The sequence below is a fragment of the Quercus suber genome, unplaced genomic scaffold (genome assembly GCF_002906115.3).
Source record: "Quercus suber isolate HL8 unplaced genomic scaffold, Cork oak 2.0 scaffold_505, whole genome shotgun sequence".
Lineage (NCBI taxonomy): Eukaryota > Viridiplantae > Streptophyta > Magnoliopsida > Fagales > Fagaceae > Quercus > Quercus suber.
This window is the reverse complement of record NW_027069954.1, coordinates 537,722-552,063: the sequence shown is the minus strand read 5'-3', so window position 1 is coordinate 552,063 and position 14,342 is coordinate 537,722. Positions and strand designations below refer to the sequence as shown.

Genomic DNA, 14,342 nt, shown 5'->3' with positions numbered 1-14,342 from the left:
ATTTTGGGCTTTTAAAAAAATGGTTCCCACGTGCCCTATAATTATTTGCCACATTAGCGCTCCGTCAGCCACATAAGACATAAGTTAACAGAAATGGACAGAGGGACGAAAACCAATAAGTTTGGAAAATTTTAGGGACGAAAATAGAACTTTTGAAACTTTAGGGACGAAAAACGAACTTTTGTGATAATTTAGGGACGAAAATGATATTTTACCCAAAAAAGAATCATAAACGCAAACACAGGAAAGGATAAAAAACGACAGAAAGTTTAAAGAGACTGTACATGCCAAAAATTTTGCAATACTGCTACAGTGCGGTCTCAAAAATGAGAACGCACTATAGCACTATGCTATAATCTAATCTAATCTAATCCTATATATAATAGCAGAAGCTTTTAATAAGGTGCTGACACATAAGCAAAATGACACCCTTAAAACGCTGACCCGTGTACAACTTACCCTTTAAAAAAATCGCACCGTGCGATTGAAGAGACTCAGTTTCAAAAGGCTTTTTGCCCTATATAGAGAGAGAGAGAACAGAAATTCTGATCTTTTATTCTATTTCTCCCGTTCCCCTTCTCTGTTCCACTTCTCCATCTTCCAAAACACACTCCACGGCCAAACCCTTTCTTCGTCGTCCAAAACCCAGACCATAAAGGTAGACGATTTGGTGAAACGGTTTGGTGAAAGAGAAAAAACACAAAAGAACAGAGAGATACAAAGAGATTTCGTAAACTGCAGAAGAACAGAGATCGAAAGATAGATCGATAATTTCGGGAACTGGTTCGGTACGTTTTTCTCCATTTTTTTAGATTTGGGTATGAAATATTGCTTTTTATTGAGTTTTTTTGGTTGGATAGGTTTAGATTTGATTTTGGTTTTGATTCCTTTTTGTTTCGGGCTTTTGGGTTCTCCATGAAAATGTTTGTTTTAAGCCTTCCCAAAAATATTTTAGTTTATATATATATATATATATAATTTTTTGGGGGGGAAAAAAACGAAAGGAGCGAAACTGGGGTTTTTAAATTTTAAAAAACAAAAAAAAAACGACAGCGTTTAACCAAAATGCGAACGCGTCAGCTTAACGCAAACGCAGGTGGCAAACCGGCATCAGCCCCTACAGTACATATAACTCGCTCTCTGTCTCCACTCTCCACCGTAACAACACTTCCACTTTCTCCATGGCATCGTTTTTCATTTACGAAGAAGAACAAGAACAAATTGAATTTGGGAGTCCGAAGAGTGTTATTCCCGATTTGTTTTTCTCATCTCGAGAACAACAGCAACAAATTGGGAGTCCTTTTACTCCGATCAATGCTCCGAAAATCACGAATCCTCATTTGTCGATCTCTGCCGATCGGTTACAGTTTCGGGTGCCTTCGACAACTGACGATGATGTGGTGCTTCAGAATCTTCTCCATATCATTCACTACATTATCAATAAGAAGAAATCATCATCATCATCCCTCACACCTGCTCAGAAACTCTTCAACTCGCTCGATCTTGTTCAGAAAAAGGTCACGCAGCAATTGGAGAGAATTAAGGAAACCCCCACTTTTCGGATGGGGGTTAGAGATGAGAAAATCCGAACTTTAATGTCTATGCGCTGATTGATTTCTTATTCTTATTACCCACACACACACTAGATAGTCTAGATTAAGAATGGTAGTTTGACATTACATTCAATTGTGCATCTAATCTATAGCAGCCTTAAGGATAAGGAGAATTGTGAATACCTGGTTTGGTTTTTTATTTTCAAAAAGTTATTATATTTTAGAAATTAATTTTGTGTGTTTAGGCATGCTGATATTGACCTTATTTTGTAGGTTCAGAAAAAGTGCTTGTGACCTACGAATATCTTAATGACTTCTTATTTTTAACAACATGTGTTTTTGTATGTTACCTAAATGCACTCACATGTACAAGTTGGGTTGATATCTCAACATTTATATCAAGTATGGGATTTTTTTTTTTTTTTTAATTGTTAACTAGTTGTACACAACAATGCAATCCTTACAGTTACAAAATCAACTAATAAGCAGAAAAGTTAAGCTTATAATCATAACATTGAATTTAGACAGATATGCCTGTAATTTCGGACCAGACCAGCCCAGCCAGCCAGCCCTTGTTTGCCTTTTTTTTGTTGTTGTTGTTGATAAATAACAGTTATGAACTTGTGTTGTTTGGGTGTTTGTGTATTAGGATGAATTGTGGGGCCCAAAGTGAAGGGAATGCATCAAAGTTTGGCTTCCCAATCTGCCATGAATTCAACTCATTTGTGACTTTACATTCGTCTCAAGTTATTTAGGAATCTAAAGTGAGTTTTATATCTTGTTATTGCTGGCTCTGGATCTGGTTTCCTAACCCTTTATGGGGCAGGTTACACTGGCCAATTTTGGACATACCCAATTCAAAGTGACCCAAACTTTGGACATTGATAAGTCTAGCTTGGTCTGCCCTTTTGATTTCAGACTCAAAATGATCATCAAAAGGTCTCATCTTCAGTGCTTACGTTATCTTTATATCACTCTCCTAATCAACAAACTAATGCTCATTGGTTTTATCTCCTTGCTGGTGCAAATCAGTTAGCAGGCTTGTTTAGTCCAGTTTTCTTTGGTTGTTGTATGTTTTCATTGGTTGAATAGGATACTAGTGATCTTCTATAATTAATTTGGCTCTATTTATCTTACATGTGAAACTTATTGAATGTTTGACAGTGATGCTCTGTATTGACTACCTAATGGTATGTTCAGCACTGAGGTGAGAGGCAAGGGGTTGGGGGAATATTTTTTGATGATCTAAACCACTGGTAATTGCTTGAGAATATTGAATTGATGTCTCATCAATCATCATGTGTTTTTTTAAATAAGAATCCTTTGCTTCGTTGCACTTCAATTCTCTTCATGCTCACATCTATTTTCAACTTGTAGAATGTGCCAATTCTGTGGTTCTTGCTTACATTCCAATCATAGAAAAAAGGGAGGATATGCCATTCACAGACCAGCATGAGGCATGGCAGCAATTGCAAAGAGGGCGTTATATCCAAAGGAATGGATCTAAAATTATTAGAAAAAGATTGTCTTTGTATCATCCCCCCTTTCCCCTTCCCTCTTTCTCCTGTTTCTCAATGAGCGTTTTTTATCGGATGGTTAGAAGGTAGTGTTTGGTGTCTAGGAATTATGTAATCCTCCATGAGTAAAAGGAGACGAGGGTGTAAATTTTAAAATTATGAGCGCAATATCTGTTGTAAGGACTGAGAAAAATCTTCTAATGAAAAAATACATTGTTGAGTAATTCCATTGTACATCTTATAATCATTGATATTTCTGGCTACTAGCAAGCAACAACTGTTCTATTACCAGTCAGTGGTGATATATTTTTTCAGCAAGCGCCTTTTTTTATCTAGTCAGCTTGCTGGTGTGAGTTAAATTTAAAGCTATTAAATAAGAGACTTTTGTTACTAACTGAAGTTGCCTTTGCTTGATTACTATAAAATAAGGGACTTTAGGATCCTGCAATTCATTTGTGGAGGCATGATATAGTTGCTTTTATAAATTGTGGTGAAAGGGGATGCCCCCATTTGCTATGATATCAAATTGTTTCTTACAAAAAATAGAAATTTATGGTAACAAATGAGTCTATTATTATTATTTTTTCTTTTTTTGATAGGGAAAGAGTTGTAAATTTCATTCAACGTGGGTAAGACCCAAGGAAATTACATTAGATTGAATTTGAGATACAATGGGAGGGGGAGTATCTTCCACCCATATTAAACAGTCTATAATGTCTTTAGCATGCCTAGCCATTAAATGAGCTACCTTGTTACAATCTCGTTGAGCGAAAATTGCTTTCCATGACCTGAAGTTTGGCAGCCAAGTCTGAGCACCTGAGATGATTTGCTGGATTGGCAAGGGGGTATTAGTCCTACGGTTGAGTGCACGGATTACTACATATGAGTCCCCTTCCACGATGACTTGTCTGAGTCCCAGCTCCTATGCAAAGATGATCCCACATTCCACAGCCTTGGCCTCTGCTTCCAATGCTCCTAGCGGATACGGAAGCATTTTCGAAAGCGCTCCCATGAGTTGCCCATTGTCATTACGGATCACAACCCCAAGGCCACACTGTCCCGCTTCGGCGAACACCACAGCATCAACATTTATTTTGTACCAATCTGGGGGTGGAGGTTTCCAAAATTTGGGAGAGGTTACTGCTTGCTTGGGCGTGGGGTGGCTTGCTACTTTCCGATACTCAGTCATGTATTGGTGGGCATCATTAATGATTCCCAAAGCAGTTTTTGAAGTGTCTCCTTGCCAAATACTGTTCCTATTGTTCCCAATGCCCCATGCCGTGGTAATGAGGATTTCCAAGTCAACATGGGAGTGATTTTCTTGGAATAGCCAGAGTATGTCTATGAAATCACGAGTGGATATCCTTTCAGTATGAACAAATGAGTCTATATAATTTATATGAAATTGATGTATTGCAATGGAACCATGTAATTTGATGATTTAGGGATTTTTTTTTTTCCATTTTTGTATAGATATGATAGAATTCTAACCTATAACATCCACACTCTATGATGATTATTCTTTATTATCATGCTAAGACACACTAGTTTAAATAAGAAATGAGAACCTTTAAATATTTGGATGCATTTTCAGTGTCAAATATTTGGATTTGAGATTAAATTCTATAAGAATTTAGTGTAAATAGGGATGGTCATACTCATTGGGTTATAGATATACAACCCTATCTGCTCCAAATATTTCGGGTAACACCCAGTTCTTAATAGGTAAAAAGTAATCGGGTAGGATTTGGATATTACCGAAATTTTTCAGGTAGGGTTTGGGTATTACCCATTTAACTAATTAATTTTAACCCAAACCCAATTCAACCAAATTATTATGGGTAAACTCTAACCCACCCAATTACCCAATAATCAAAATTATCAAATTGGCCGTAAAATTTCAAAATGACCAAAGTACCCCTAAAATCCTCTTAAATTGTCAAATACCACCAAAACCAAAAAATTACCGAAATACCCCCAATACCTAAAACATACCCATGAAATATAAAAATTACCAAAATACCCCCTAAATCTTAAAAAAGACAAAAATATCCTAGAAACCTAAAACATGACCAAAATACCCCACTAAAATGCCCCCAAAACCTTAAAACGACCAAAATACCCTCTAAACCTAAAAAATAACTAAAATACCCCTAAAACCTATAAAATGACGAAAATATCCCTAAAACCTATACAATGACAAAAATGCCTCTAAATCCTATAAGATGATAAAAATACACCCTAAACTTAAGAAAATGACTAAAATACCCTCCATGCCTAAAAAAATAACAAAAAACCCGAAACTTAAAAAAAATAACAGAAATACCCCCAAAACCTAAAAAAACACTTACGGATATTGACTTTTTATGAACAAAGATGGAAGATGGCCATCAAGCTCTATTTCAAATCACAGTTAATGAAGAGTAATGTTGTGAGTTAAATTGAAATTATGTTGTTTTAATTTTGTCCTTTTTGTTTCATTGATGAGTAATGTAATATATTTTAATTATAGATGTAGGCTTGTGGGTTCTAGTTAGCTTAACTGGTAAAGTCTCTAATGGTTGAATAAGAGATCTATAGTTCAATCTCCGCCTACACCAAAAGCTGATTGGTGTCTTGATCTGATGATAAAATGCAATTATCAAGAGCGAACGTTGTAGGTTGAAACTCTCTAAAAAAAAAAAAAATTATAGATGTAGGCTTATAATGTAATGAGATATTTCTTAGATGGTTAGATATACTATTATATAATGAGATATTATAAATCTTTTTGATAAGTGAAGTGATGATGATGATAGTTCATAAGAAGTAAGGATGATTCAACCAAATTATTCAAGTTCGACGCCATTGCACTTAAGATGAGGTTAATGGTCAAATTATTTATAATCTTAATGATGATGCTCACATTAAGGTAAGTTTTAATTTGAAGTGCTATGCTACTTAATGTATATTTTATTTTGATAGTCTATCTTGAGTTTTTGTTTTTTTGTTTGTTATGTTTAGGCTGCTGAAGGAAAGCCTAGTTATATCTGCAAGATTGTGGAGATGTTTGAGGCTGTGAATGGAAGTTCTTATTTTACAACTCAATGATAGAATAGAGCCAAGGATACAGTAAGTTTTTGCCTAGGATGACACCAAGTGTCATTCTTGGCCTTGCTCCCCAAGTTTTGGCTCTCGCTCATTGCCAACCGACTCTCTCTCTCACTGCTAGCCCACATTAACAGTACACTCCCCGTACCTCACTCACCAAAATTTTTTCCATAAAATGAGGAGACACCCTTAGATGCTAGCAAGCTCTCAGCCCCTCCAGAAATTCCCTCTGCCTCTCCCTCATCTCTTTCCCATATTTTTTTTTAATCTTCTTCCCCAGAATCAGCCCCAAAACCTCAGCAAAAAGCCCTCCCAAAAACACAGAAAAATACGCAAAATAACAACAAATACCCATTAAAATACACCCAAAAAACCCCTATGAGAAAACCCATTGTCAAAGACCCAAACACAGTCCCTTAAACCCCCCAAAATACCTAGCAAAACAAATCAAAACAAACACATCAGAGGAAGAGAAGAGAACCAAAAATAGCAATAGAGACAGAGAAAGAAGGAGAAGCAGAAACAACAAAGAACTACAAACAACCATGAGCTTCCTTTCTCTTTTTGTTTTGTTTTGTTTTGTTTTTTTTTTTTTTTTTGACAAAGTTTAGTTACAAAATTGGTTATAGCCTAAAGCTATAACCTTACTCAATATAATAAACATCACTATATATTTTTAAAATTTAACCGTTGAATTGCATGTTCTTTACGCTCTCAATACACATGTCAAATTTTGTGTCAATCAGATATTATTTACTATAAGATCTATAATCTTATATTTTATGCATAATTTTAAATTACAAAAACTTGCAATTTAAACAATTTATTGATGACATAACTATTGGTCTTTAATTTTTTTAGAAATTTTGCAAGTGTGGATGATATAAGAATAAGATGTAATTTAATGGTGGATTTGCCTCGATCCCTCTGTGTGAAACCAAGAATCCAAGGAATTTTCCCGACGCAACTCCGAAGGCGCACTTTCTAGGATTCAACTTCATATTGTACTACTTGAGTGTATTAAAGGTCTCTTGCAAGTCGTTTAGATGTTTTCCCTTGTCTAGGCTTTTTACCAGCATGTCATCCACATAGACTTCTACATTTTATCCAATCTGAAGATGGAACATGTGGTTAACCAGTCGTTGATATGTTGCCCCAGCGTTTTTCAAGCCGAAGAGCATTACTGTGTAACAAAATAAGCCCTGACTGGTGACAAAGGACATCTTCTCCTGGTCGGCCTCGTCCATCCTTATTTGGTTGTATCCTGAGAAAGCATCCATGAAACTAAGTAATTTGTGGCCCGCGGTAGATCCACTGGTTGATCAATGCGTAGCAATGGATAGCTGTCCTTGGGGCAAGCTTTGTTTAGATCAAATCTACACACATCCTCCATTTGCCGTTTGCCTTTTTGACCATTACTACATTGGCTAACCAATCTGGATAATAAACTTCTCGTATAAACTTCGCTGCCATCAACTTCTGGACTTCGTCTTTAATAGCATTATCTCTCTCAAGGGAAAACACCATTTTCTTTTGCCGCACTGGTTTGGAGGAAAGACATATGTTTAGTCGGTGGGTAATGACACTAGGATCTATACACAGCATATACTCATGACTCCAAGCAAATATATCGATGTTTTTCTTCAAAAACTGGACGAGGTCCTTCTTTATTTCTTCTTCTAGATCTGCCCCAATCCTGATACATCTCTCAGGGTTACGTACATCTCTCAGGGTTACTTTCATCTAAGGAAACATCTTCTAATACTTCGGTGGGTTCAACCACAATTCTCCTTTCTTTGATGTTCATTTTCTGCTGCTGCTCGTCCATGGCGAGCATAGCCAAATAACACTTTCGTGCTGCCAGTTGGTCTCCTTGCACTTGTCCTACCCTATGCTCCGTGGGGAACTTGACTGACAGATGGTAAGTGGACGTAATCGCCTTCCAACTATTTAGAGTTGGTCTTCCAATTATGGCATTGTAAGAGGACGAGCAATCTACCACAAGGAAGTTTACATCTTTGGTTACTTGCTCCGGATATGCCCCCACCACCACTGGCAACGTGACAGTGCCTACATGTTGTACCTTCATTCCTCCGAAACCCACTAGAGGCGAGTGTACTGGGCGGAGCTGGTTTCGCCCAACCCTCATTTGCTAAAAAGCTGGATAATACAGAATGTCCACTGAGCTCCCATTGTCGATCAATACTCTTCTAGTTGTGTAGTCAACAAATTCCTGTTGCGCTTATTGGGATCTCCCTTCATTTTCTCAGGCCACTTCAAGGAAGGATCGTCCTTGATTTGCATAAGGACCTACTTAAGTTGCACGTTCAAAGGGGTATATTGTTGGTTCTACGCTGGAGGGCCTGGTTTTTTATTATCTCGGTTTCGTTTAACATCTGTTCGTCCCTTCTTTGGACGAGGACCTTGCTCGGAATGATGAGCGGGGTTTGTTTCCATTCTTTCAGCTCTCTTCCTCTTCTTGGCTATGATCACATCTTCTGCGTTCATGAAATTTTGGGCCGAGTGGACGAGTTCGGCCATGGATTGAGGTTCTTTTTCATAAAGTTTGTGTATGAACAAGTCAGAATTAACCCCGTTATGGAAGGCTGCCAATAGTAGCTTGTCATCTACCCCGTCCACAGTTAGGGCTTCCCTGTTGAAGTATGTTATGAAGGAACGTAGGCTTTCTTTCTCTCCCTGTTCTATGGTTAATAAGCTGGACGAGGAACGCTTATGTCTTTGTCCTCCAATGAAATTATTAACAAACAATTTGCTTAACTCCTTGAAAGAACTTACTGAATTCGGGGGTATTTTGCTAAACCAGACTTATGCGGGTCCTTTGAGGGTAGTGGGGAAGGCTCTACACATTATCTCATTTGGAACCCCTTAAAGGTGCATGGTAGTCTTAAAGGTGGCAATATGGTCAAAAGGATCATGCGTTTCGTCATATGAATCCAAGGAAGGCATATTGAATTTCGGAGGCAAGGGATGGCTACTGATAGTGGCTGTAAAGGGGGAGTTTGTTCGGTGAACTAAGTCTTCTACCAGGTTAGTTCTTCTCATGTTCTCCCTCATCTCATCCATAACTTTTCTCATCTGATCCATCTCCCTTTCCAAGTGTGGCACCCTTCTTGGTGCAGTATCCCTCGATTGGCTTTCTAGCTCCACATTTCTTCCATCTCCCTAACTTTGTCCATGTTCTTCTCCATAGGCCTCATGCCATTGCCTTCTGAGATTAATCTCTCTTCTCAAATCTTGATTCTGGCGAGTGAACTCTGCCATGGCAGCGGCCATGGATTGTACATGTTGGACAGAAGGTGGCTGCATGGCAGGCGCCGATTGTTGGCCACGATTGGGATTACTGGAAGCATCTCTACTCTTTTGGGGGCTTGGACTGGTAGCTCTTGATCTTGTCCAAACCATTTCAGCCCTTTGTTAGAGAAAGAAATCGTAGAACTTAACAAATGAAATTCAAACTCGATGAATACTTCTTTCGCACAGACGACGCCAACTGATGATTCCAAGGAAATTAGAGGGCTGAAGATCTTCGGGTCTTGATCTTGAAGGATGAGTCCTAGAAAATAAAAACAGAATTAGAGGAGACCGGTGGAGGCCGGCCTTAAATTCTTCGATGGTAAAGTCAGTGGATTTGTAAATCACTGAAAGAGGGAAGTGTTATTCAAAGTTCTAGAGAATGTTTTTCATGTCTTACCCTTCCGCAAGTGAGTCCTTTATATAGTGCTCGCCTAAGGCAGTTATTTTGTAACTTCTCCTGTCATTGCGGATCTTTGAAGTAACCTCCATAACTGTCATGGAAGTTACAACATTTGGGATTTCATCCTTAATCGTTTACTGTAGAATGGTTGGTAATGATAAAACATTGCATCTGTTGGGAACAAATGCAACCCCATTCGTCTCGTCCGTCTGTCCTTAAGAAGGATGAGACGCTGTTATAATGTCTCGTCCGTTCGCCCTCAGGGACGGATGAGATATTGTTACAATGTCTCGTCTCTATCCTTTAGGACGAACGAGACTGCTTTGGATGAGTTTGTTGATTTAGTTCTAAATGGTCCCTTTCTTTTCTTGGACGAGGCATGTGGACGAGCTGGGAGTTTGGCTTTTTCTCCAACACCATCAAAAGGTGTAGTGATTTTTATTGTGTGATGATTTTTATTAAGTATATGTGATTGGTTTTTTAAAAAAAATTTATAGTTCATTAATATTAAATTCTCAATATTTTGCACTAATTAACTCACTTCAAACAAATATTAAAAAACTTAAGTGGACATATGGCACAAACTTAAGTAGATAATTAAAATATGATCCCCATATAAATTTAGACCCATGATGCAAAATTGGATTTTAATTTCAAATTCTAATTAAACTTTCTCTAAATTTTACCAATTAATATATATTGATGATCTTGAGGTTGAGAAATTGAATTCAACTCAAACCAATAATCATAAGATAATAACTTGCATTTAGATACGTTTAATGAATTTTTTTTGTTAGAACTCAATGTACCTATCATTTATTTTAGCACCATGTTTTTTTCTACAATAGTTGACATTATCTATTATGATTGATGTATAATAAAAGTTTTTTTGTGATAGACTAATGTCAAAATGATGTCTCCAACCACAACTTAATCTCAGGAAGTAGTGAAAAATGTTGTAAAAAATAAAAGGGCTAAAATTATTGTTCTCACCCTTAAATTGTACATTGTTGAGGTTCAAAAATTAATCACAGCCCATGGCCCAAAGAAATAACACATTGGGTTGACTCCATGGGAAGTGAAGCTAGAAAAATAAAAGAGTTGGGCTCACGAAATGAAGAAAAGAAGAAAAGAAAGAAGAAAAGGGTGAAAAATCCAAAGAATTGGGATCCAAAGACTCATGAAGGAATAGGCTTTAAAATCCATGAAACAAAGGAAAGGCCCAACCCACCAAGATCAGTAAGCCAAGAGATACCCAATAAGAAAAACTGGGCCGAGATCCCGGAGGTTACCAGAGCTCGGGGATCCCTGGGATGCATAACACGCTCTAAGTAAGATTGAAACAACTCAAAGAAAAAAAGGCATAAAGGATGAAGGACAAACGAGTCTTAAGCACCCAGACATGCAGTGAGGAATCAGAAAATATAAAGCAAACATTCATGAACAAAGGAGCTGTACCTCAATGAACCAAGAATGGAAAAACCATAAGTAGAAGTGGCTGGGGAGGAGCTTTCAACCCAGTAGTAAAAGATTCCGACTGTTTGGGAAAAATGACAAGGATGGAGGGCAGCCAAAAGCTGAAAAGGTGAAGAGGGCCCAAAAAGCTAAGATCAACAACTTGAGGGGATCTTGGAATAGAAAGATTAGTTAAGGACTTTCAGCTTGGTCGGACCAAAAGGAAGAAATTATGAGAAAGAAGGAAAGAACCATCCCCTGGGTAACTGACACAACACGAGCTCTGAAGGGCAAAAGAGAGAAATCACTGGTACCCTAGAGACCTAGAGTCGCACTATAAAAGGAAGAGAAAACCCATGCTAAGGTACATCCATTCATCATCATTTTGATTTGAGAAAAGATATCATAACAGAGCCATAGAAAGAACTCTGCAAAACTCAAGGAAAAACAAAGGATAGTCTCCTAGTATCCCAAAAAATAGCCACTATAGCACATACTTAGATTCGAAAGGATTCAAACTTTGCAAGTCTTAGAGGCTTGAATGGCCATCAAAGTCTGCAATTTTTTAGTTAATTTGAACCTTGTATCATTTCTTAGTGAGCACATTGTAATCATAATCAAAGAAAATTACTAAAATGCCTATCATTAATCCAAGGATCCCTAACCCCTGTTTTACTGTATTTTTATTACTATACATTTCTTTACTGTTTAAGCTGTCATTCAATACATATATTTTTCCTTATTAGTTTATTTGTGTTGTAGGAAGCTTGCTTTGTGCACCACTTGGTTCTTAAACAACCCTTTAGCTGTGGTGAACCAAGCCCAGTCCACCAAGAACAATTATTTGGCCCAAGATCCTTGGGCCATTGTGCTGAAGAAAAAAGGCACTCTCACATACATGAAATTAGATTTTCATCCCAAAACTTTCAAAATTTCTTTTCATTCTTGGTATTTTTCATTTCACTTTTTGTTCTTTCGTCCACTCTGATTCATTTTTTATCAATCTACTAGGTTGCACAAATATGCCAAAAATGGCAAGATACCTGTGTCAAAAATAGGTATGGGTCAAATATGGGTACAAATGTGTCCAACACGTATCTGGAGTAAATTTGTTATTATTATTATTCTAGGTACGTCCTAGACATGAGAGAGGAAAAAAAAATGAAAAGAAAAGAAAACAACAACATCAAAGGACATCGATCTTAACATCTTCAGTTGAAAGATATCTGGATTAAAGGATCATTGCAACCTCTCTCTCTCTCTCTCTCTCTCTCTCTCTCTCTCTCTCTCTCTCTCTCTCTGTCCGATTTGGTTGATTTGGTTTGTGGGTTTTTTTTGGCTGTGGGTTACGGTTCGATTTGGCCATGGTTTGTGAGTTTTTTTTTCCTTTTTTTTTTTCTTGCTGTGGTTGGTGGTGATTTGGTCCAATTGTTGTTGGTTTGTGGGTTTTTTTTGGGTCCAACGGTGGATGTGGATGGAGTGGGTGTGGTGGGTGTGGTGGGTGGATGTGGAAGTTTTTCTTTTTCTTTTTTCTCTGCTGTTGTTTGTGGTTGTGGTGGATCTGGTTGCTACAACGGTGGTTATGGCAAGTGGAGCGGTGGTAGGGGTGGTGGAGTGGTGGAGGAGGAGGGGGTTGGCTAGTTGCTATAGTTTTGGTATAGTTATTTTATTATTATTTTAATGAGTAGTTTATATTATTCAAATGAAATGGTAAAAAATATAGAATATTTGATGTTGAGTGGGTTGTAAAATAAGTTGTTATATGCTAAAATTTTAAATTTTAAGGTGGCATATGCTAAAATGCTAAAAGTTTTACTCACCTTGTTGGGAATGCTCTAATATTATTAAAACAAAACTTCAGGAGAAAGAAAAAAAAGAAGGGTAAAATATCATTTTCGTCCCTAAACTATCACAAAAGTTCGTTTTTCGTCCCTAAAGTTTCAAAAGTTCTATTTTCGTCCATAAACTTTTCCAAACTTATTGGTTTTCGTCCCTCCGTCCATTTCTGTTAACTTATGTCTTATGTGGCTGACAGAGCGCTAATGTGGCAAATAATTATAGGGCACGTGGGAACCATTTTTTAAAAAGCCCAAAATTACCCCTCACTCCCTTAGTTGACCCTCACTCCCTCCTCTTCTGAATCACCCATTCGTGAAACCCTAATGCCCAAGCCCCACTATAATCGGTGACCAGAATCGACTAGTCCAAACTCGCCGGAGACCCTAACCGGTCAGCCTCCCTTCGCTGACATTGAGGAGATGAAATAGCGTTCAGAACTCTGCCGTGAAGCTGCTGTTGAAATCGAAGCTCGTATTGACTTATAAGGTAAAATCGTTGGTTTTTCTTTATAGCTTTATTGGAATGTACATATACGTTTCTATAGCTTGATGGGAATGGGTCAAAGTATATTGATTTATACGTTTCGAAGACAAAGTCTATTTTCAGGTTTTCAGTGTAATGAAAATACACAAAAGTCCACTTTAAACCTAAGTTTTTGCTCCAGTGGAAAAGTGACAAGGCAACCTGCAAGGCCAATGAAAAAGTGTGTCATATATATAGAGCTTTTTAGTTTTGTCACTATAACAAGGGACAAGGGTTTATGTTTAAAAGTGGCACTTATTTGATTTAGTGGTCCCTAGTGTTTAGTGTTGAAGATTCCATCAGACATTGAGGGACCACATGCTATATTTGAGTGACTTTAATAATTTTGTTTGGCTTGCTGTATAGTATTTGCATATGGTAACCACTATGTAACTTTTGCTATATTTGAGTGACTTTAATAATTTTGTTTGGCTTGCTGTATAGTATTTGCATATGGTAACCACTATGTAACTTAGTCCCCTGATTTTTTTAATGATATCACAAGGAATTATTGGCTCAAAATCACCGAAACAAATTTACTTGAATTCATTAAAAGATTGTTAGCAATATTAATGTAGATGTTACACTTGAAGTTTGTAATAGATAGGTACTTCATCCAATATTTTTTTACACTTTGTTTGTTATAGGATG

The 14,342-nt window shown here is 37.3% G+C and overlaps 1 long non-coding RNA gene across 1 annotated transcript; it reads left to right on the top strand.

Moving 5' to 3' along the window:
• Window positions 1-1,079: 1,079 nt before the first annotated feature.
• LOC112012624 (uncharacterized) lies at window positions 1,080-3,294 on the top strand. Its single transcript, XR_010624959.1, has 2 exons — window positions 1,080-2,809; window positions 2,931-3,294. It is a non-coding gene; the product is annotated as an uncharacterized LOC112012624 (long non-coding RNA).
• Window positions 3,295-14,342: the final 11,048 nt, after the last annotated feature.